Source organism: Corvus kubaryi, unplaced genomic scaffold (genome assembly GCF_017639235.1).
Source record: "Corvus kubaryi isolate FWS band 111438036 unplaced genomic scaffold, C.kubaryi_AGA036_p1.0 37236, whole genome shotgun sequence".
NCBI classification, from domain to species: domain Eukaryota; kingdom Metazoa; phylum Chordata; class Aves; order Passeriformes; family Corvidae; genus Corvus; species Corvus kubaryi.
The window spans coordinates 1,558,391-1,583,672 of NW_024581067.1; positions in this window are offsets into that span (position 1 = coordinate 1,558,391).

A 25,282-nucleotide genomic window follows, 5' to 3' on the forward strand; every position below is an offset into this window, starting at 1 on the left:
GGAAAGGGAAAGGGAAAGGGAAAGGGAAAGGGAAAGGGGAAAGGGAAGGGGAAAGGGAAAGGGAAAGGGAAAGGGAAAGGGAAAGGGAAAGGGGAAAGGGGAAAGGGGAAAGGGGAAAGGGGAAGGGAAAGGGAAAGGGAAAGGAAACCTAAAAATAATGTTTCTGAACTGATTTTTTATCCTTCTCCTGCTGTCAGCCAGAGCCCATCCTGAAGTGGCCTGACAAGCACTGATCATCTTGAGCATCACGGACCTTTCAGCCAGTTCTAACAATGGGGCCCTCACATTAATCCTCAGTTTGGAAAGAATTTGAATATTTGGCACATTGCTGGGTCAGAGCCTTGGAGCTCAAAAGAAACAGGGTGAAGGTCAGACAGCCACATTAACACAGACAAGTGATAGGAAGCCTGAGAGAAAATTCCCCTGCAGCCGTGTATGGTACTGCAGCTGGGAGTGTATCATCTCTGGAAAGCCTTCCCATTAATTAAATCTCCCATCACCATCTCTGTCTCTATCAAGAGACTGAATCTGACAACTCTAAATCTTCGGTGTCAGGCTGCTCATGGTCCTTGAATGACTTGATGCCTGTGCAACACAGACATTTGCAGCTTCAATAGGGTGACATGATCAAAAGAACATTAAGTGACAAGATAAGTAGTCCAGATAATAGCCCCTGGCAATCCTAGGTGTGCTCAGCTGAAGCCCTTGAAACAGCAGCTTTTTCTGCATTTCATCCATTTATCCTGTGCATTACCTCAGATAGTGCTGGATGATAATGATTTTCCTGAGTTTTCAAGGTCACGGTGCCACCCTGCGTATTTCCAGCTTTCAAATGAAAAACTCTTCAGCAGGAGGCACTTCACCAGCGTTATTCCTCTCTCATGCAGCCATCAAGGCACACAAACAAAGCCCTTGTGGCTGAAGAGCAACCTGGGTGACTTAGACACGGAGTACATGATACGTGGTCAGACTGAACAAGCGTCTCTTGGAAAACACCCGCCCAAAGCTGAACATCCCAAATGACAGGGAATCTTCCCAAAGCCATTGCAAGACGCTTCAGTGGTGAAAACCAGTCACACAGAAATCTCTGCAAAAACCTAGATAGGAAACATCTTCATTTACTTTATCTCTATCTTCCCTTTTTAACTATGGGATATTATTATGCACTTGAATGCTTAAAAAAGAACTTAAAGGCGTTAATTACAGGCCGAAAGCAAACTGCCTTCTAAATTTCTCTTTGATGAGATAAATGGGTGAATTTCTTAGATTTCTCAGAGTAAGATTTCTTAACAGAACCCGAATCCTTGTCATCATTATGCCCTTTTTGTCCCTCCTTCTTTTGTAAATACTCAACCTTTAAAAAGAAATAATTTTATTCCACTCATCTTGTGCAAGTTCTGAATGTGCCACCTACTCCAGAGTATCATTTCTCTGCTTCTGCTGAGCTAAACTTCCTTGTGGCATTTACAGTAGCCAGTTTTGTGGATAAATCTGGATCAAAAAGTGCTGTTATCTGCCCACACTGAAGCTACAAGACGAAGTTTATTAAAAAGTATTTATTTTTACTTTGATTGGAGTTAACAGCATAACAGTGTAACCTTAGTTTTAATTTATTAGGATAGTTCTCAGTTAACACAGGTTGCAAAACTTGCCTGAGACACCAGGCAAATTCTTTGGTTGATAGTCTGTGCTTGCATAGCCACTCCCCAAACACTAAACAAATTAATTAAAGCTCGCTTGGGTACACCTCTTGTGAATAGCAGGTAAATCTTTAATAGCAAATGTTGTCTTACAAAGTTTAATTTTTTTTCCCCTCACAAGCACCTGTCTGTCAGTGCAGTTGTTGCTTTATTTAGCCCTGGGGGTGGCACAGCACTGTTTGAGGGATGGAGTGTGAGCAGTGGTGTGAGGTACAAGACCAAGTGCCAGGTCCTGCACGTTGGCCACACCAAAGCCTCTCCAGGCTGGGGCAGAGGGGCTGGAAAGCTGGGAAAGGCCCTGGGGGTGCTGGTGACAGCAGCTGGACATGAGCCCAGGGGTGCCCAGGGGCCAAGAGGCCAATGGCCACGGGGCTGTCCCAGCCATGGCGTGGCAGCAGGAGCAGGGCAGTGACCGTCCCTGTGCTGGGCACTGCTGAGGGACCACCTCAGATCCTGGGGCAGCTCTGGGCCCCTCATGTCAAGAGAGACCTTGAGGGACTGGAGTGTCCAGGGCAGGGAACGGAGCTGGGGAGGGGCTGGAGCCCCAGGAGCGGCTGAGGGAGCTGGGAAAGGGGCTCAGCCTGGAGCAAAGGAGGCTCAGGGGGGACCGTGTGGCTCTGCACAAGTCCCTGACAGGAGGGGGCAGCCGGGGGGGTCGGGCTCTGCTGGCAGGGAACAGGGACAGGAGGAGAGGGAACGGCCTCAGGCTGGGCCAGGGCAGGCTCAGGGTGTATATTGGGGAAATTCCTTCACTGAGAGGATGGTCAGGCACTGGAAGGGCTGCCCAGGGCAGTGGTGGAATCACAGTCCCTGGAAGTGTTGTAGGAAGCATGGATCTGGCAGCTGGGGACATGGTTTAGTGGCAAATATGGCAGGCTTGTTTAATGGTTGGGTTCAAGGATCTCAGAGGTGTTTCTCAGCCTTGGAGATCCAGTGAAGGATGAATATAAAGTTGCCTTAAAAGAGGCATTAACAATGAAATATCTTGGTGTCTGCAGATCAGCCATGAGAAAAATCTGACCTTGCCTTGCCCCTCTGGGAGCCACTGCTGTGTCAGTTGCTGTTACCTTCTTCAGGTTAAAAAGCAATCCCTTGGGTGAAGAAATATGACCAAAAATTAAAGGATGGCTTTGTTCAATAAGCTTTTCTGTTTACTCTGAGGGGAATTTTTTGTACAGGACAGTGAGGCATGACTTTATGGATTATGTCATGCTCCATGAATTCATCAGAGCCATTGAAGATACTGGAGGTGTACTAAAATAATGAAAGCACGTCTTTAAAAAATGCTGTGGCTGAATAAACTCCAGATGTTAGCTTTTCATACCATCTCAGACCAGTACGTGCTGAAACACTTGGCAGATAGAAAGCAGAAGCTTGTTGCAGTTGGTGATATCCTTTGATGAGATCAAGCTTCAGGAACACAATGGAACCATTCACTGTAGGAATTATGTCATTTACTGCTGGCGAGATACGGTGCTCTCTTTGCAGTGATCTTTGTTCCTTTTGCAGGAGTTTTCGGAGCTGTGCAAATTCATCTCCTCCTGAAATGCCATCTCTCCATTTCCTGAGACTCTTGTAAAAGAGATTTCAGCAGGGTCCTGTTCCACACCTCCAGCTTCTGCTGCCCCATCCCGTTACCGGCACTGCTGAGAGATCTACCACTGTTAATTTACACCACCAATTTCTTCATCTGCAGGTAAAAACTCCTTTTCATGGCAAAATGAGACTCTGCATGTCTTGGCTTGTCTGTCAGTGTCATCTTTTTATATGTTTACTGTCAATATCATCGTTCCAATAGTTGGTCTGGCAACAGGAGCCTCAATCTTGGGGTTTAACTTTCTCCTTTTGAGTTCCCTCTTTAGTCAACACTACATTGACCAAAGCAGTGTATAATTAACCTATTGTGAATATCTTTTAATCTGTTTTTATCACTTTTTTTCAAGAATGAAGCTTTACAAAGAAATTAAGCTTTTCTCATTCAAACATGATTGTTTGTGCTACAGTACTTGCACTCCAACCCAAAGTGGATTTTTTGGTAGTGTTGAAGAACTCTCACTTGAATGTACTTTAAATACCTAAACTGGGACCAACTAACATCATACAGACTGATTAACATGCAGGACAAGGAGGCAAGACATCACCTTAAGTTAACAGAGCATACAGGTAATTTAATTATTTCAGCAGTGTGGGTCTGATGACTGTTCCTTGAGGGAGCTGAGAGAATTGGATGAGGAACCTTCTGAGCATTTATTTCTCAGAAAACCCACAGTCTGTGCGTGCGGAGAACGAGAAGAGGTGCAAAGGGCAAACATAACTGATTAAAATGGTGCCTGATTAAATATTCATACTACTGGTACCATCCAGATGCCAGGAAAAAACCCACACTGATAACCAGGCAACTGACTTGTCTAGAGGAAACTAAGAAAAATCAAATAAACCACCTTTTGTCATGATTCCATGAACCTTGTTACTCTTAGAAAATGTAATGGCTTAATTATAGCATGTAATGCCACTTCATGTAACGTTCCAAACAAACTCTAGAAGAAAATACTTTGATTTTCTCATAAACATTCAGAGATATGGATCCTATTGGGTATTTATTTGTGTCCCCTCTTAAATTGAAAGAATCTCTCAAGTAAGTTTTCACATGTGTTTTTCGATGTTTTATTAATTTGATTGTGATTATTTTCACTTGGTTGCAAGTATTTTCCCGAAGAAAATTAATGAAGGGATGATGTACGCATATTAAATCTGCACAAAATAATCCTCAGTTTGCTTTTTAAAACCAACAGTTAAATAACTGTTGGTTTAAAAGAGCAAACTGAGGATTATTTTTGCATTTTGAAAGGAAAATAATAGGGATGAAAGACGTACTTCTCTTTGGCAGGACAGAACAAGTTTCACAAGCAGAAGAGTGGGGTTTGTGGTTGGAGATAAAGGAGTGTGGGGTTGGATGGTGGTTCACAAGTTTAACATTTTGTAACAAAAAAAGAGATAACGCTATCATGGGACATCTGAAAATGGCTTGCATTCTGAAAAACAAGTGAAATAATCCTGCTGCTCTACTGGATGATCTCCATCGGAATTTTGTGCAACATTTCAAGAAGGGAGAGAAAAAAGAACAATCAAAGTTCTAAAAAAAACCCATAACTTGAAAGGAACGACTGAAATTCGAAATAATTTCTTTGAAATGTTTCCTAGACATAATATCTTGGGAAAGGCCAAGGCTCAGGAAGGCCTGGAGACAAAACACCATGAATCTGCTTTTGAGCTCTTCACTGAAGAAATGAAAGGTCGTGATCGCAATCTCCACGTGGTGCTGCATCCAAAGGAAAAGCTGTGTATTTTTTATTGTAGTTATGCAATGAAACCTTGTCTTTTAGCTGCAACCTGTAGCTTTTCAGAGTTTTTCACATCATCACGTCCCTACCACTCTGACTTGTAATTATTGTGGAGATGATTGTTTGACTTCAAAAGTCTTTTTAAGAAAAGGAACATATTTATTAATCAATGGACATTGGTATCTTCTCACAATTCATTATCACAGAATGAATGGGAATAGGCCTCTAACATCTGAAGGCATTCAAAGCACATCCACAAATATGCCAGCTGTCCTCCAAGAGATGATCCAAAAAGGGTAGGTAAGGGTCCTATTACCTGTTTGACATCCTCAAACAAATGTCTCTTGACACTCAGAGGTGTCTGAATCAGTACTGGAGAGATAGAATTAGACACGTGAATCATTCCCATTGACAACACATTTTTAGTCATACAAAAGTTTTATTTAAGTCTGTTAATTTCATTTTATTTACATCTCATTAAAAAAAAAATCCATGATCATTTAATAAAGTCTCAATTATGTACACTGTTCTTTGTCATAAAGGCAACATAACAGCACAGAGCAAAACCACAATTAACGTCTTTCATGGAAGTCACTGTCATGCACAAGGGGCATTTCAGCACAGTTTGTGTTCCTCAGGTCTGCAACATTTTGGTGGCACAGGGCCAAATTGGGTAGATAGATCACAAATCATGGAAAGTTTTGTGTTGGAAGGGATGTCAAAGTTCATCCCACCCCTGCCATGGCAGGGACACCTCCCACTGTCCCAGGCTGCTCCCAGCCCCAATGTCCAGCCTGGCCTTGGACACTCCAGGGATCCAGGGGCAGCCCCAGCTGCTCTGGGCACCCTGTGCCAGGGCCTGCCCACCCTGCCAGGGAACAATTCCTGCCCAATCTCCCATCCAGCCCTGCCCCCTGGCACTGGGAAGCCATTCCCTGTGTCCTGTCCCTCCAGCCCTTGGCAATTGTCTCTCTCCAGGTTTCCTGCAGCTCCTTCAGGCCCTGCAAGGCCCCAGTGAGGTGCCCCAGAGCTTCTCCTCTGCAGGCTGAACAAGCCCAGCTCTGGCAGCCTTTCCTCCCAGCAGAGCTGCTCCATCCCTCTGCTCATCCTGGTGCCTGCCCTGGCCTGGCTGCAGCAGCTCCAGCTCCTTCCTGAGCTGGGCCCAGGGCTGGGGCAGCTCTGCAGGTGGGGGCTCAGCTGAGGGGGCAGAGGGGCAGAATCCCCCCTGCCCTGCTGCCCACGCTGGGGCCCAGCCCAGCTCAGGGGGTTTGGGGTCCCAGCTCAGGGGGTTTGGGGTTCAGCTCAGGGGGTTTGGGGTTCCAGCACAGGGGGTTTGGGGTCCCAGCTCAGGGGGTTTGGGGTCCCAGCTCAGGGGGTTTGGGGTCCCAGCACAGGGGGTTTGGGGTCCCAGCTCAGAGGGTTTGGGGTTCCAGCACAGAGGGTTTGGGGTCCCAGCTCTCCCCCACAGCACCCCCAGGGCTTCTCCCAGGGCTGCTCCATCTGCCCATCCCCAGCCTGGATCCAGCCCGGGGCTGCCCTGACCCAGGGGCAGCCCCAGCCCCTGGCCTGGTTAACCCTCATGAGACCTCCATGGGTCATTCTGGGGATGTCCATGTCCCCCTGGATGCCATCCTGTCCCTCAGGGGTGTCACTGCACCCTCAGCCTCGTGTCACCTGCAGACTGCTGGGGGTGCCCTGGGTGCCTCTGTCGGTGTCAGTGATGCAGATTTTACATCACACTGGTGCCAGCAAAGACCCCTGAGGGACAGCACTGGTCACTGAATGTCACCTGTTACTCGATGAGCTGGCACTGCAGAATCAGTGCACGTGCACAAAGCTGGGAGCTGCTCTGCCCCAGTAACAGCACCATGAGAAGTCACCACAGGGCACCCTTTAGCTCATGGAGGAAAGGGCAGTAAACAACTTTTTGACTGAAGTCAACAATAATCCATGATTTAAGGACTTTAGAAAGGACATACACATACCTAAGTCACATCCAGAGGGGGACACTAAAGTGATTATTACCCAAGGGCTGGCAATGAGGATACCTTTGAAGCAATTCACATCTTCCTTTGATGACACCTAAGTGCCCTCCCTCCCCTGCTCCTTATGGATGCTGGATTCAAAGGGCCTCAGTTCACTGAGTTTTCTTTTCTCTTGAGGAGTTTTAGGTTACACAGACATTCACACACTCATTGAACATCTATAATCTATCTCAATGTTAAATTTCTTAATGTTGTGGGGTTGGCAAGCCCTCACAAAGGTACACACAAAGCTGAGACCCTGAGTCTCAGCACTACATTCTCAAGGACACACAAGCATCCTCTGATTCTTTGTAGGATGGGTTGTAAATATCTGGTCTTCTGTTCTTAGTCTTCCCAGCTGACAGCCACTGAATTAATTCCCATGGTTCATTATCTTGGCTGAATAATAGCTGTTGATTTTAAGAGTGCACTAGTTGTTCCACAATGTCCCCTAAAATGCAGGTCAGGTTACTCAGCCATTCAAGCTCTGCACATCTGATCCCCAAGAGAGATCAGCAAAGAAACCTTTCACTCCCCTGCCACCAATCATTCCCCCAGGTCCTTCAGCAAACAGCACAATTTGATTTATAGCGATGAAGTGTATCAGGAAGGGAATCGGAGGCAGGAATTGTCAACAGTGGATATTGCCACAACCAGAAGCCACTAATTGCAGAGTGGTAAATCTGCTTTCAGAAGTCATCACAGTGCCCAGAAACGCCACAGGTTGCTGCGAAGCAACGGCAGTTGTACATAGCAACTGCTTTTCCTGTTTAAATAAACCACAAGTGCCCAGAGACTGTATCAATAAATCACAGATGAGAACTGGAACTTCATTCAAGGTGCTGGTTTACATTCACAGCCAGCTTTTACTTGGCCTTTCATTTTATTTTTCTGCTAATATTTATTTCTCCTTACCTTCAATTTGGTCAATTTCTTTATTTGATTTCCCACACAGGCATCTCCCATACTTCTGCCAAAAAGCCTAAACCAGAAGTGTTCTTTTTCCATTTATGTTTAAACAACACCAAGCAAGGCCCACAGTTGTGTCTGTATTTGTTAGCCTCCTTGAGCAAAAGGGGAATTTATGGGTTTGATTTTAACTTTGTTTTTCAGTGTCACAATTTCCACTAATGCCCTCACTGAGATGTCAGTTTTTAGTACTGTTTTGTATTTTTACCCATGCAGTGAATATACCAATGAAAAACACTTGGATTTGCTCATGTTTGGCTGAGTCCTTCTGGAAAAAGACACTGCACACCTTGCCATTTATTTGTGTCATTTTTCTTTACAAGTTTCTACACCGTTTCTCTGGTATGAAATAAGTCTCCATCTTCCCTAACCATAGAGATCATCTGTGATAGTAGAGCACAGGCTCTGTACATCTTTGATTTCCGCTGAAAACTCTCTTCAGAACTCATAGCCCTCAGTTTTATTGGAAAAAAAACCCTCTGAATTGATTAGCTGATATTTCTATGTTTACCTGATTGACAATATAATAAAAATGTGGTAATAAGCATATTGGTGGTTTTAAAAAAAGAGAAAAGAGAAAAAGAGAGAGTAATGGACTGAAGCAAAGGAAAGTTTTGTCCAAATACCACAGACAATTTCATCAGTTTCATCACATTGATAATAATAAAATAAATTAGGAGAATTAGATTCTGTCACTTTTAAATTGTGAGTAATAATACACATATACCAATATATGTTTTAGTTTTCACTCTATGTGAAAATCACCTGCATGGTGGGCATTCCTTGACACTCTGGGGTGCCTAAACCTGGTCCTTCTGAGAAGAAGAGAAAACTCTTTCCACCTTCTGCTGTCCTGTGAGGCCCTCTGAGCCACAGCAAAGTGCACTGCTGGCAGTGACCTGACAATATTGGTTACTGCTGTTGGCTGCAAATTTGGGTGGAAAGTCTGTGCAATTGTGCAGAAGGACACACGTCAACCATGAACACAAGTATGGCTTATGTGGGGTTTTTTTTCACAGTTACAGTCCTATAAATTTGGTCAAAGGGATGGTGCAGGACAGCCTGGCCAGGGACAAGCCTCTGCCTGAAGAGAGGTTTGAGCTGGGGTGAAAAATTTGTCCAGCTGCAGGTGACTTCTGCGATAGTGTCCCTACTATTCATCACCCTCATCCCTGCTCGTCCTCTCCCTCTGGACTCACCTGGCTCCAGCCCCAGGGAGGTGAGAGCCTCCAGCTCACCCTCCCTGGACAGGGGCTCCTCAGCAGGACAGAACCCCCACAGGGGAACATCCCCGAGGCCAGAAGCCGCTCCCGGGAGGAGAGAGGTGGGCTCTGCACTGGAGAGGAAGATGAATCACGGGAGATGAAACCCTGCAATGGCCTTTTCCTCTCAGCAGTGTTGGGAAAGCACGGGAAAGCTGCCCCCATCCCTGGGGGAAGGTGAACCTGGACCCTCTTCTGGCGGGGAGCGAGAAGATGAAAAGGGAAGGGAGCAGCAGCTGAAACAACAGGAGCAATGGGAGCGGGAGAGAGCGGAGGGGAAATGAAAATGAGAGGCAGCGGCTGCTGGAGCAGACAGAAACAATCCGGGCTTTATTTCCCAAGCTTTGGGACCTCGGTTTTCTTCTCAGTAAACAGCATTTTTGGGAACAGCAATGAGCAAGGTGGTATATGTGAAAAACTGAAGGTTGTGAAGCACCATCCTGCACACAGCTCTTTCCTGGTCACGGATCCTGTGTGCACCTCCAGGTGTGTTTCCACCACGTTCACTATCCAGGGAAACATGCAGCACACACATTGTCTTTACTTTCTGGGATTTGGGGTTTTGACAACTTTTTGTCGCTGAAGCTATCAGTGCTGTAAACTGGCCATTTGAAAGCAAAATGTCACCTTTTCAGTACCAAGTTGGTTTGACCCATGGTTTGCACACAAGGAAAGAACTTTTGACAGCTCCCCACTTGAAAATGGTTGATGTAGTTTACTTTTGTTTCAGAAAAGTGAAGGAAGAGCTCCCTGTGAGTGGCAAACAGATACAAAGCACAGCACCTCTCCCTCTTCAGATCATTTTCTCATAATATTTTGAAGGGAAATGACAGGAAACTCCCATGAAACAGTAAATATTAACTGACCTTGTTGGTTTCTTTCTCCATCTCTCTAAAACCCTTTTTTCCGAGCACAAAATTCTTACTTCTTCTCGTTGTCATCGTAGCTTCTTCTAGTTGGACTTCTTTTGCTCACCTGAAGCAGTGCTGCCAGACCATTCCTTTTACAGGTTCCTCGAAGTATGTGATTCCACTGTGTTACATTTCAAAATTCTAGCACCTTCTTTTGATGGTCTTTTGACATTTCTCTATATTCTTCTATATTTTTCAAGTGATACTCCTTTTCTCCACCAGAAACCTGAACTCTAGTAAGAATATTAATCATACAAACAACAACCAGTCAAAACCATGGAGTGATTGACATAAAATGGCATCTCCCAGAAAATGCTTTAACTGGAAGCTGAGGTATTTCCCCTGGGGTCGGTGGCTCTGAGGTGAGGAAGATGAGCAGGGAAACATTGTCCTCCCTGTCCACTCCAATGGAATACACATGAATTAGACTATCAGCATTTCACCAGATTTAAATAAATTTTGTCTCCATTTTTCCATCCTCTCAGCCTTTGAGCATCCCATTTTGCATGAGTTTTGCTAATGTTTCTTACCATTGCATCACAATCATGTGGACTAAGAATGAACAATTCATAAACCAGAGGAAAGCAAAAAAAAAAAAACCAAAAGCAAACTACCTGCTCTATGGTTGGCACTCATCTTTATCCACTTGCTTTCAGCTTCGGGTCTTTTTTCCCCATTTACTCCAAACGTTGATTTTACACTTATCAACCAACAATTTTCACTTGTTGAGGCCCATCTCCCAGGAGCATCTGTGGCTGCTTTTGCCCCCTCAGTGTTTTGGAACATGTCTGTCTGGATCTGGAATACCTCTGCAGTCGGGCCATGGGGATAATGCCCTCTCTCCCATCTGAGTTCCATTAGGTGACCCAGCTGACACAGACACCAACAGACCACAGAAACGAGCATGGCGCTCCTCAAATAATAATTTACATAAACTTTCATTGGTTCTGCCCCCTTAAACTGCTGAACTGACTGCTTTCAGTTTCTACTTCAAAGGCAGTTTTTCATTTTAAAGGTTCCTTTCAAAAAACTGGTGGGATTACAACATAAACAAATTGTATGTTAGAAATCCATTTGCAGAGGAAATAATATGCTATAAATCTTGAAAGATTTGATAAGAATCCAAAGCAGTCCCCAGTCTGGTAATAAATTCACCATCTCACAAAGGCAAAATAGCTCATTCCACAACTTGCTCACAAACTACTCATTCTTGGAAAAAATCTAAAGTAATGGCAGCTGGTAAAATAATCAGGATCATACAGATATAATTACACTGCACATCTGCAACTGTTCCACCACCATCAGACTACAGAGCAAAGTACCCAGAAAACAGCTGGATTAAGTCTGCTCTCAACTCGTTTTTTAGGATGTGAAACTGACAGCGAAATGCCTCCAGCTTGATAAATTTTCCTGGGCATTTGGATGTGGTCACAGAGGTAGCAGGAAGAACAGGAAGTATTTGATACCTTCAACCTGGTGTGGCAATAGTTATCCCCTGAACAACACAAAACAATGAAAATCGTGTGTTTTGGTAGCTTACTGCTTGAAAGGAAAAAAACTGATCCAATGTAATTTTTTCTCTTTCTGAGGGTTGCATTCATTATGGTGGGCTCAGACTGGGGAATGTTCAGCTATGGTGTCTCACACAAGCTAGGGTTAGAGCATGAAATTTTATTTCCCCAATTCAGACCCAGTTTCTGCCATCACATTCAGGGAAACTTTGGCCACAGCGGCTTCCCAACCACACGAAAAGCTGCCTAGGCACTGGCAGAATCCTTCCTTGAGGGGCTCACACCCAGAAAGGTGGGGAAAAAAAGCCCATAAGAAAGCAGATTACTCAACAAAGCCCTCAGAACCACAGCCATGTATCTCATTAATGCAGTTGTATGTTGCTCAGGAGTGGTTTTAATGTTTTTACTCACCAAAATCTTTCCCCTCTTCTACTCTCTGCATGTTTACCTCAAAATGGCACTTCATGGGATGTGGTCTTTCCTGAGATCAGGAAGGGAAAGCCACAACCCATCCAACTTCAAAATACGTAACTCATTTGATGATGCAAACATAGGCTCTGGGAAAGGTCCAATATATTGTAAAAGTCAAAGGCCTAAAATAGCCAGCACTGATCAGCAACAAAATATTATCCATTATTAAAGCCCAGAAATCTTGAAAAACATACAGAAAGATGTTATTTATGTGATTTTGATGATGATATTTAATCATATTCTTGTTTTGAAACAGTAAGGAATGGGGGATTTCCCATTACTCAATCCATCGAGAAGAGCGGCTGACTCAGGGACCCACAGACAGTATCAGAAATGTAAATTCAGCCATAGTCACAAGGGTGGCAGCACAGCAAATACCAGAAATTGTGGAAAAAGAAGGTGACAGTATCACATCACGACAAATTCCACAAAATCCAAAATATACCCACAGTCCTAAGGCTGGATATTCAACAGCCTAAAGTCCTGAAAACATATTTCAGCATTTGCTGAAAAAGACAAAAGCCAAGAAACTCTGGGGTTTTGCTGAGGGGTCTGCTGCTTACAGATTCTCTTCTCTTCTTTAGAAAATCCCCCAAAACCTGGAGAAATGCAAAGGGAGACTTTAAACAGTTCTGTTTTATACAAGAAGTCTGCACTTTGTCTGTCACAAAGAAAACAGTACATCTTACATCGCTATCATTTTATTGACTTACATATGAAAATGCTTAATATTACTGATATTCAAATTATTAGACTAAGGTGTCAGATTGATAAAATGAGGAACACTTGCCCCTTCTGTTTTTCTCACTAAGGAAACATCTTTTTGCAAGTGTTTTGTGGGGTTTTATTCCCTTTGCCTCTTTTCCTGAGGAGCTGAGATATTTTCTGCATCACCAAGCTGTCTCTGGCACCAGAATTTCACAGTTACAAGAGGTAACTGGAAGCCTGTGTCACTTCCACATTTGTGCAAATTGTAATTTGGAGAGCAACAAGGACAAATTTGCTTTTTTTTTTCCTCACTGTGGTCTCAGCAAACCTTTTTAAGAGAAGTACCAGAAGGCAAACCCACTATCTGAAGGCACTACTGAGAATATTTTGATAGCTACCACTACAGATATCTTTCTGACCACACCCACCAGCAATATTAACTTTCTAGGCATGATCACCACTGCCAAAAGAAGGTTCCTTCTCCACACGGTACTAAACCTAAAGCTTCTCTATTAGAAAATGTAGTTTATCACTGCTGGAGACAGGAACCCTCTGAGGAGTGTTTTTGTCAAACCTTTCCTTGAACAAAACACGCCTGGGAGATTAAAAACTCCTCTCTCCTTCTCTCAGACTCCGTTTCTCTTGTCAAGACTTTCCCCCAGGCAATAAATTAGCTGTTCAGCCTCCTTAATAATCAGTTTCTCTGGTAAACAAAACATGCTGATAGCATCTTCTGAACATGAAGTACCTCAGGAACATGGAAAATTATGAAACATAGAAAGCTGTCACACATTGTATGAAAGGAATAAGGAACAGCTACCGGAAAACCCTCTAAATGGGGCCTTGGATGAAGTTAATATTCTAAAGACAATAACAATTAATTAGGTCAATAAATGTAATTAGGCACCCAAGCTGATTAAATGTCATATAATATTATTTCTTATGGAAAAGAGAATTACCTACAGCAGAGGTATAATGAGGACAGGATGGGGGATAGACATGTGCATCCTGGGACTCAAAGAAGAGTTTTTGTTCTTTCGTGGATGGACCAAATAACTTGAGGAAGTCTCAGAAATTAATGACATTGCATGCAGATACAATAAGGCAATTAAAGGATGAACAAAGCCCCCAAAAATCGCCTTGTATGCTCTGGATACTCTTGTGCAGTTGGGAGAGTGTGATGCTGGTGAGATCCTGGTGCAAAAGCCACCAGATTAAACCCTGTTCCACCGAATCAGAGCCAGCCCTGACCTGTCTTCCCAGAGAATTTAGGCTTTGGGCCAGATGACTTCCACGCAGGAAAGGGGATGTGACCATGAGACGCAAGCAGTGTGTTCAGCTTCACACCTCTGAGCCCAAGACCACGCAAGTTTTATACACCCAGAGAGCAAAGGAGCTGCACACCCTGCCAAGCCTATCTAGTCCAGGGCACTGTCACAGCCTGAAACAAAACTTCATCTATCCTGTAATCCTTCAAGGCCATGCTATAAACAAATACCACAAACTTATCAGAAAGCTGTGGCCCTCGGAGGGACTGCTTGACAGGCACCAGCACAGGTGGGGGCTCGTAGGAACACCGTGTGTGACACCCAGGTGTGGGCAGCCCTGCATCCTCCCCAGATGAGGTTTTGGCTTTCCAGCTGGAGAGCAAGGCTGGTGTGGAAGCACTGCTGGTCACAGACTGGTGTGGTGAGTCAAACACCTCATGTATCCTCTGGGAGACTCCTCAAGGTGCTCTGGAACATGTGTATGGAAACCAGGAGGAGTTTGCATCTCTGCCTGGGCACGGCACACAACTGGGACTGGAGCTGTTGGTCCTGCAAGCGTTGAGGCAATGTTCCAGTAAATTTCAGATGAGGAAGTGCAATTGTCAGATACCTGTTTGCCAGAAGAACCTGGAGTAACTCTATCCTGGATCACAATAATACATTATTTTTGCCCACTTACAAAAACTGGTGCTCAATGTGCTTTCTTCGTGGCTTCTTCAGCAACATGAACCCTCAACATTGAAAAAAAAATTAGTTGTAGGAATTTTTACTTGACATTCTAAATGTTGCTTGGAAGGTCTTAAGTCCAGTTTCTTTTGTGCCTGGTTGTAGAATAATAATCTCAAGGCAAGCTGCAGCACATATTGACCCAAATAGTTTATTTCAGACTTAATTTTTGTGTCCCAGACAGCAAAATCCTCCAGTCTGATAAAGATCCAAGCAATCCAATACCAGGGACTTGGATTGGGATATTTTTAGCCCAAACTTTTGCTATTTCTAAGTTGAGTTTCTACTCTGAACTACTTACCTAGACTCAATAGCCAGGAGTTACCAGAGGGAAAGATGGATAATATATTCCATTTTAACATATGTAAGTTGAAATACTCCCTTAAAAGCTTGACATTCTCCAACAACACCAGAGACCTCAATAAATCCAGGTTATATTTGATGCTTACCTTTGGGACAAATGAAGCTCACTGGGATCAATCCCATGAAAACCATCTGGGACGACCCTGCCTTGTGCATGCATACAATGAAACTCTCCTTGCATGAAGAAAAATCACAGGAAAAAGCAGTTCATCTCTCCTCTGTGCCCATGTGTTTCCCTACAAGAGCTGGCAGAACAGCCCTTGGATTCTGATCTAATGTGAGGCTTGACACAGAGGATTTCTGTCCTACAGCAGCAGCACCCGCCGTGTGCTGTGCCCGCAATCTGCCCCAAAAGGGGGGCCAGAAGGGAAGAGGCAAGGAAACAATGACAAAGTTATTTCCATGACAGAAATCAGGCACAGCACACGAGAACATAGTCATTGTTTAGATTTTGGCATGTCACAGTGAAGAAATGGTGGTCTCCTGGCAAGGGGAGCACCATGCAATCATGAGGTGCTGGTGGCAGAAAGCAGAAGGATGTTCTGAGAACTTGTGATTTGTACCAGGCCTTTATTCTCTCTGCTTTTGTCTGAAAACACATGTGTTATGTAGATATATCTTATTACGGCCACACATTCAGCCACTGACTGCTGCTTATTTTTACAACAAGGGAAACATCCATCCATTTACTAAGGTGAACAGGAATATCTTGTTTTGTTTACAGCTTTTAAAGAAAAGGAAAAAAAAAAGAGAGACAAAGAAAGAAATACCTTCCCCCCTGCCATCCAAGAAAAGAAAGAAGAATAAATAAATCTCCATATCCACTTTCAGGTTCATGCTGGTCCTGGTACGTAACAAGCTCCTTCAGCAACTGTGAATGCTTTTCATCATCTGCTCTGTTGTGTTTGTGTGTGGCAGCGAGTTCATCGGAGCAGCGTGACAAATGCAATAGCCTGAACTTCCTCCAAAGACAGCAACAGCAGCACTTGGTGCCTCCTGTCTGAACTAAAAAACAATATTGCAGTAACTTTAGAGCAAACTTGTTCGTTTGGGTTTGAAATTCAGCGTGGAAGTGAAGGTAGAGTGCAAATGTGGCAAGTGCCATTGTACGGGCTTAGGTCTCTTGACAGAAAAATAGGTTTAGTGAATTTCTACAAGTCTTAATTAGAAAGCAACCCATGGATCCAATGGGCTCTGTCCCCTTAATGCAGTTATGAATGAAATGCTGATAAGAGCAATTAAACAAAATGAGATAAAGAGTTTTCATATGAGTCTGCTGTTCATCTCACATCAGGCTCAGCATTGTAAAATGCTAAAGTGGTAAATGGAACTACATTCATATATTTGGGCTGGAAAGGGGCTAAGAAATTGTCACTGTCCAGGACTGAATATGGCCCAGGCGCAAGGAAAGGGTATCGATGGCCAAGAGGAGGTGAAGAAGGACCCTCTGAGCTTTTCATCAAAAAGCCCAATGGAAAAGAGAAACCTCAGCATAGGCGACGCCTGGAGCAGCCAGGACACTCGCCTGGGATGGGGCACTCAGCAGCTATTCTCAATTCTACCAAATTTATAGGCAATTGTTGGTAAATATTTAAACCACTAAATATTGGTTTCAATATTTGCCAATATTGAAATGCTGGTTTCCCTATAAGGAAACTTACATGATTCTCAATTTTCTTTCTGCTTCTCATCTCTCACTGGCATCCTCAAGCAGGGAAGGGGCATGGAGATTTAGCTTGCAGGAAAATGCTCTGAAGAGCAAATGGAGCTTGGAAAGAAAAGTGTTTTCCAGTTCTGGTTCTGTGGAAACAAAATACACAGTTGTTTCATGCCAGGAAATGTTTTTGGTAAACAGAGACAGTTTACAAGATTTCTGATAAGGGCACATATATTATACAAAGTCTCCCAAGTTTTTTCAGTGCATGTGCCTCATTGTATTGCTCTAAAGACAAACTTTGTGGAAGGAGAAGGCATCTCACAGGGAACATCTACTGCTATTAGATGTGTCTAATAGCTGGATACAGCCAAAAATGTACCTCTTTATTTAACACAGGTTACACAGCCACTAAACATCTTCAGGGTTTTTAGGATTTATAGCACACTCTCACTTTTTATGAGTTCAAATGTCTTCATTCTGGCCATAAAGTATATTAACTCCCCTGCAACTAAACACTCTATTGAGTCAATTCCAAGCCCTTGTTGGGCAGTCTCTCTGGAAAAGGAAAAAACTAAAAAGAAAAAAAAAGATAAGCAAATCCCAGTTTGTCGGTCTGCCATTAAAAATCCTGACAGCAATAGTCAGCTTTCATGAGAACCTTGGTCTCAATTGATGGGTGAAGCAGTCAGCTTGGCTCTGTTGACTCTGTTTCATCCATCCAAGACCTCAGGGGAGATGAAAGGGATGTGGGGAAGCCCCAAGAAACTGCTTCTAGCAGGCTGCCAGATGGTGCCTGGACTTGCATTCAGGACCCCGTGTCAGCAGTGTGATCTCCTTAAGACACCAATGAAGAGCTGGTGCAGCAAAATATTTATCTGTCTTGCCCTTTGCCCTCCTAAACTTTCATTTCCCTTAATACTATCCCATGTAGATGTGAAGTGCTGACCTCAGAACAACACTAAAACACCTGTGACTGTCTGATACCAGTGGCACCAACCCAGAGCACAGTTCAGGAGGAGAGATTGAAGTGGGAGATCCGAATGCCTGGATGCCAATCTGGCTGATTGACATATGTGGAGCAACAGCAATTATGGTTTGCCCAAATCAGTGCTCAGAGGACTTATCCCCCTTGCTGCTGTCCTCTGCATCTCCACGTGTTTGTTTTGCTGTCAGGCACCACATGCATCTCCAAAACCCTTAACTCACTTCCAAGGGTGATTTTTGAGCATGCCTCTGGGGATGGCAGGAATCCCATGGTTTTTGGATGATGGAGAGGTTTGGTCTGTGAAACATTGCGGAGGCGTATGTGCAGGGTGGCTGCTCCAGCCACAGCCCTTAGAACAACCACAATAACAAATTAAACATCACCGTCACTTGGCTGTCACACATTTGGAACAAATTTGAGACTGAATCATGAGCTAAGGCTGATCTGCAAGCATCCTGAGGGAGATCAACAGCATCACAACTGCAAACCCAAAATGTTTATTGTGAGGTGAAGGAGACGTTTCCTGCATAGCTGATGCCTCACAAAATTTTGAGAGCACTTTCCTGGGCCTGTTCGTTAGGACTTAGTATCCAAAAATGTGTCCTTAGGCATCACCCACTTTCTGTGGTAAAGAGTTATGAGTTCTCAGAGGCAAAGCAGAAGGGAAATTCAGACCAAAATGCTTGGAGCAATCTCTGAAAACATCAGTGTCAGATTCACTGGACGACAGATTTAACCACGGTTTCATGGGAGTTCAGAAACCCCAGTTCAACACGTTGACGCAGCAAAGGGAGGGAAAAGTCCAGCACTCTCTAACAGAGAACTAGATCTTTGACACAAGCACAGGCTGTGAACCAAAACCAGCCTTGACAATGTTTTTAGCGAGTTCACAAGCATGGCACTCAATTTTCACCCACAACAGGCCCATGTATGTTTAACGGAAGGCCTTCAGCAAATTATGCTGCTCGTGGTGGAAATAATGTTGCCATTTCCCTGTGGCTGCATAGGTGTTGAATTTGGGCTTTCTACAGCATGTTTAATCAAAACAAGCCAACACATTTACATGCAGTAAATTCCTTGCCCCCAGGTTTTGATGCAGATAAGAATGAAAGACCCCAGTGCAGGCCCCGCTGGAAGCTCCTGGCTTGTTGGTGCAGGCTCAAAGCAAAATAAAACATATTTGTCACAGCTGCTGACAATAAGCAGGAGCACAGAGCACCAACACACTGCTATCTTGTCCATCTAGAGGCAGGTTACAGCCCAGCCAGACAGTATTCATAAAAAGATTGAGTATTAAAGTCACAGTCAGTGTTGGAGCAGGCTCTTTCTGAGCCTTGCATGCTGACTCCCAAGCCAAGGCAGGTGGTGCAGTTTACATTTAAGAGAAAGAAAAGTAAACATGTGAGACCAAATGAGAGGCAGACACACTAAAAACAACACAATAAAGCCAGGCATAACCATATTTCCTTCTCTGGATAACAACCCCAAACCTTCAGCCATCCCTGGACAAATGGCTGGATTTTCTTCCGCAGCCTGGAACTAAGTAGCAGCTCATCTCTAATTGGGCTTCCAAATTAATTCTTGCCAGTGTGGCCAGCAGTAGTTGCTGGTGCATCATCAATCATCCCATGTAATAAAAGGGTTATCCATGCATCTTTAAATCACTTGGCTCAGTTTAAATCTCCCATCTGCTTTCATTCTTCTGCCCCCTAATAAGTCTCGGTCTCTTGCAGATCCAGTAGTAGAAATAAATTCTGTTCCCCTTTCTATGCCACTATTTAGCCTGGTGGTTGCAGCTGATACTTTCTGTAGCCTCAGGCCTGGTAGCATGTGGTAGGCTTAATTCTTTAGCTTAACAGTAAATCTTCATTGGTTGTGGAAGCTGTGAGTATGAAAAAACCCTACTTAGTCTTGGGGTGTTTGTACCCTGTAATGATTTGCAACATGTAGTAACCAAGAGATTCAGAAATGTGAAGTCTTTAACCATGAGTGAGCTGCTGATAAAAACCAAAATGCTCCAAGATGCACACTGTTTACTCCTTTGCTTTAAAGACAATTAGTCACCAATCAACATTTCAAAATGCTTTTTTACCACCATAAAACTACGGTAACATATCAATATTTTCATAAGGTTTGTTGACAAAGTCTTCCACAAAGTCTGGACTTTAACACAAAGAAAGTTCTTCAATAGATTATCCCCTGGTGTTAGTGTCTTGATGCTCAGTGCTTCCAAAAGTAAACAGAGAAATCTTTGTTTAGTCTCAGTGCGATCAAAAGATTTATTTTGCGGGGGAAAGGGACAGGTTTTGCTAATCGTGGTCCCTGTGAGAGAGCAGGGAGACCCTTCTGGCTCCTTGCACAGAGTAAAAGACACAAGTTTTTTGAAATTTTTTCACACTGGAAGAGGATGGTGGATTAATAAAGAAAGGCTTGCTTCTTTCTCCCTTGTAATAAATGGTTAAAAGTTTTCTTTTATTTTGGTTAAAAAGAAGTTAATAGTTACTTGTTATATACAGTTAGTAAGTTAATAGTTGCTGCTATGTGATCGCTAGATGGTGACACCAATGGGGGAAGAGTGGTGGGTCTATAGAAAAGAGGGGAACGTTCTGGAATGTTCTTAAGATGACTTAATGGTTTATGATGTAAACATCTTGAGGAATTACTGGTTAAGGGGCAAACCAATCACTCGATGCCCCAGAGACTGACGGAGCTGAACGCCAATGAGGACCCTGGCAACGAGCCACCCGAGGGAGGATCGGAGCTGCACCAATCATAACATCAGAGGGACTATAAAACTGCCCCGGGGCTCAGTCCCTGGGGGTCTTCCTGAGGAACCTGAGTCCGAAGGAACGCCCTGTGCGTCACACTGTTGTTCTTTTCTGGGTTGCCGAGTGGGACTCGGGCTTATCTCAAGTCTCCGCTCCTGGTTTTCTTTTTAAATAAACGAGCAGACTTTTATCTCACCCAAAAAGTTCAGGCTCCGTTTATAACATCCCTTACTCCCCCCCCAAAAAAAAAAACAAATGCTCCTGTTAACAATTTATGTTGGACAAACCAACCGTAATCAACACCATATTTACTTTGTGTGCAGGATGCACCCAGATACCTGTTACCAGAGAAAGTGCTACATCTCTAGCTCTCCTGAGACTGGCATGAATTCATAAAATTCAGAGAGAGGTGCCCTTTGGCTGCTGCTGGTTTCCTTTTGATGCCATAAGGAGTACAATGGCATTTGTTCAGGCCAGAAGTCAATTCAGAGTCCACTAGGAAATGTTTGGGGAGGGCATAAAATAAGAGCAACACATCTCACTTATGTCTGCCCACCAGGGTGAGGCTCAGGGACCTGGTTGTTCCTTGACGAGAAGTTCTGTTCTCCCTGGGTGGACATTTATACGAATTTGTACAAATTTACCAGCTGCCTTTGGAAACTTGCTGTCCTTCCGTTACCCATAATATCCCATAGGACTATTTAACTGTGCACTACAGCAGAAAAAAAAAAGAAATATTCTTCTTTTTTTGTCTTAAACGCTGTTCCTGATGACTGATGGGATTAGTTTCTTGATTTAGCTGCAAGGAATCTAATTCTGGCCCAAGGGAGGGAGTGGGATGGCATGGCCAGGGTCGGGGGGGGGAAGAGCAGGAGAACTGGACTGTCACCTCTGGAAGCAGAGTGGATTTAGAACCATTCGCGACAGACAACACCACAACTGAAGGAAGCTGCTGTGACTCATCCATGGCAAGAAACTCCCTGAGCATTTCCTCTGTGAGCACTGATACAAATAATTAATTCCGTTTTCTGCCAGTTCTTATCTTCCCCAAGCACTTCCATTATCCTTTCATCTTCCACTGGCCATGCAGAGAGTTGGGAAGATACATGTTTACAAAAAGAGGTTATTAATATTTTTGCCTTTAGTGGTTCTTCCTCAAGACCTTTTTGTTCCCTTTTCTCTTTCTTTTTGATGGAGATTTCCAGTTAGCCTCTACTTATAATTCTTCCTGCTTTCCCTGTTTGTCTGCTACTTAAAGAAAATTTCTTGTTCCTGAGAGACTCACATACCAAACAGCCTCATTTATACCATTATTGAATTGGCTTTTTTTCCTTCCACATTTGTATTATTTGTTTTATTTTTAGTGTCATGTTATACTGGGCCACTCTAAAAAAAATCTCAGTATCACCTGCAACTATTTTATTTACTCTTTTGGCTACTTCTTTTCCTTTTATTCCCCATTTTAATTCAACTTGTTTTCTTTTAGTTAACACTACTGTGTTCTTCGTTGCAAAAAAAGCCCTCACAAAGTAAAAAACAAAACACCCAACAAAACACAATAAATTTGGTGTTGGGGGTCTTTTCCAACCTCAGATATTCTCACCTGTCTGGTTGGCTTCAAGAAGATGCTGCATTTTGTTTCTAGGCTTCTCCATCATGTTTTGCTGTGACATTAATCATCCTGGGGATTTTCCATCCCTTAATTCAGAGCCCACATGTTCAGAGTTTCTTTACCATTTAGTACTTTTCTCAAGAACCAAAGCTGAGCCTTGCTTGTAATCAGATTGCTCAAGGACTCATGAAACAGTTGGAAGAAAATTAAGTATCGTGAATAATACAAGAAAGTAATGAATACTTCTAATATCACAAGGGGAGAATAACTTATAAGCATTCAACAGAGCTTGATGGGCCTTTAGAGAGAAAAGCTGCTGAGGGAGAAAACTTTCTCTGAAAATTCAAAGCTCTCAGACAATTTGGACACAACCAGTGCCAGCTTTCCTTGTGGACAAAGGTTCAGCTTTCCTCCCGTCTTTTCTTCCTTTCTCTCTCCTCCGTCATTGTGAGCACCGAATCAGCTCTTTCCTCTTGCCAAACCTGAAGACTTTGGCCTGGGTTTTAAAGCCTGTTACCCTTGAAAGGGGAAAAAGGCTGAGAGCTGAGACACGAGTACTGTGATGGGAAGGGAAGTATCGGTACAGTTGGTAGGTCCACTACCAAACCATTATAACCATTGGAATCAGATCTTTTCTGATCACCCATTTCCAGCTAGGTCACCTATTGTTCCTCTAAAGGAGAGTTCAGAATGGAGTGGCATTTCCTTTGAGGAAGGTGCTCTGTATTCAGAGGTAGCTTATGTCTCATGCGATGCGTGAGCTGCTGTCGTAAAGGGCTTCTTTTTTTTTATTGAACAGTAATGCATTGTAAACTCCAGCATAAAACTCCAGCTGTCCCTTTACACACTTGGCTTTTTGGCAATCATTCAATTTTTTTTTTTACCCTTGAATGGTCATAATTCATATACAGAGCCAGCACACACACACACATATCTTTTTTTTCCACTGGCTTTGTCCTGTTTTTGGCTGCACACTCCTTTGGGTAAAATGGGTGAAGCTGGCTTTATGAGCTATAAAACGGCAGGATGTAAGGATTCACTTGTTTTTGATGTGTTAGTAGTATTTTATGGATAAAGTGTGAAGAAAGCCGTATAATTGGGTTACTGGGAATAGCACATAAGCCTAAAAAGGAAGAAATAGATCTGGCATTCCTTCATGCAGGGGGTATGGGGCTGCTGCAGTGCTAGAACTTGTTCCACTGATAGGGTAATGTTCAATTAAATGAGCAGTGAGCTCTCTGCCCGTTCCCTCCCAAGTATTGATGGTTAATCAGCACCAGCAATAAAAGCATTCTAAATAATGACATTAATTGAGTGATCAGTTTCAGAGATGTACATTCTGACCCTTTCTGCCAGAGTCACAGTTCCTCAGGTCCCCTGCTAACAGTGGAGTTAAGACAATTTTTGCAGCAGCAAAAGTGGAAGGAAGATCAAACATGCAACAATGAGACTGAAAAACAGGGCTCTTCTTATACCATCCTCTGGGAAGTCTCAGTTCCTTGTAAAATATTTTATACTTCATAGTTTGCCATAGGCAAGGCAGTCAAGACAGACTTCTGGCTGAAGCAGTACTTGTGTTTGACTTGCAGTCTTCAAATAGGATTTTTTTTTGGTCCATTAAAATAAAAAAATTTCATCCAATGAACTGTTATTTAATAAGTGAGTGTACATACACCCCTCCCTCCCAAATAATTCTACTAGAGGCAAAAAACTGGGTAAGTCAGTTAAAATCACACAGCACCTCCCAGAAAAGGTCTGGCTGTCACAAAGAGCTAGACAGAGGAAAGTTTTAGGCTACTTTATTTCGCATTTGTTGTCTTTCTGAGAAGTCACTGTAATAAGTCCTGTTCTCACTTTCAGGATGGAAAATCAAGGGTCTGCCTAACACAAGCAAGAGGCTGCCATGAGCTCCTGCCATACCCAGCACAGCCTCACCTCCAGCTCCTCTGCGTGTCCCAGGGAACAGGAGCAGGAGATGAGGGATGAGGAGATAAGGGACGAGGAGATAAGGGACAAGGAGGAGGAGAGGCCAAATCACACTGCAATCTGCTTGTGCAGCATCAACAGCTGGTGGACACAGCCAGCACAATGAGCTCTCACCCTGGGGCAGAAGGCCTTTCTTCTCCACTGCTCCCATCAGGAACTCTGGGTGATGCTGACAGCATGGTCCCCAGGGACTCCAGATCCCAAAGACACAGAAGTGCTCATGGTTCCTACATGGATCAGGAGATGGCATTTTCTCCTCACTTGGCTCTGAGATGGGGGCACGGAAAGCAGCTGGAGCCACAGAAGGGCACAGCCACTTTTGCAGAGTGCTGCCCCTGAGCCACAAAGCCCCGCCAGGCTGCAGATCTGACAGTGCTACCAGGACCCTCCAGTGGGACCACAGAGCTCTGTGTCACCACCAGTCAGATATGGTTCAGTCACACCTGGGGAAACCTGGACTAAGTCTTCAAATCAAGCCCAGCACCAGTTTCCCAGTCCTTTAACAGCTGCTCTCACTTACTCCTACAAGCACAGCATCTCTGCATATAATTTACATTCCTGCAGATGTCCTTCTATTTTTTGGCATCACTGAACTGCTTTCAAATTTCTTTTCTATTTAGTCTAATAGATGTAAAACATTATTTAGATTTTCACTCATAAAAGTGACCAAAAGCAGCTGTTTCTTCACAAGCTGTTGGATGCAAACCAAAGCTAGAGGTTGCTCTCACATATACTAATGGGAATTAATTTCAGAACACAGTCCCCATTAAAAAAAAAGCCTGCATTTCATCCTACCTGAAAGATCTACAGCTATGCAGTGAAGCTAAAGCTTTTATTACCGTTTGTTAAGAAATTACTGCTCCTAAAAAGAGTCCATTACGTAAAGATAGACTCTAACTCAATGAAGAACTCCATCTGGGAGCTTTCCTGGCTTTCTCCCCATGGAAAACACATTGCTTGTGGAACACATTGTGTTGGTGGGCTACAAAGGTATCACAGGGGAGGAACCCGTGCTTCCCA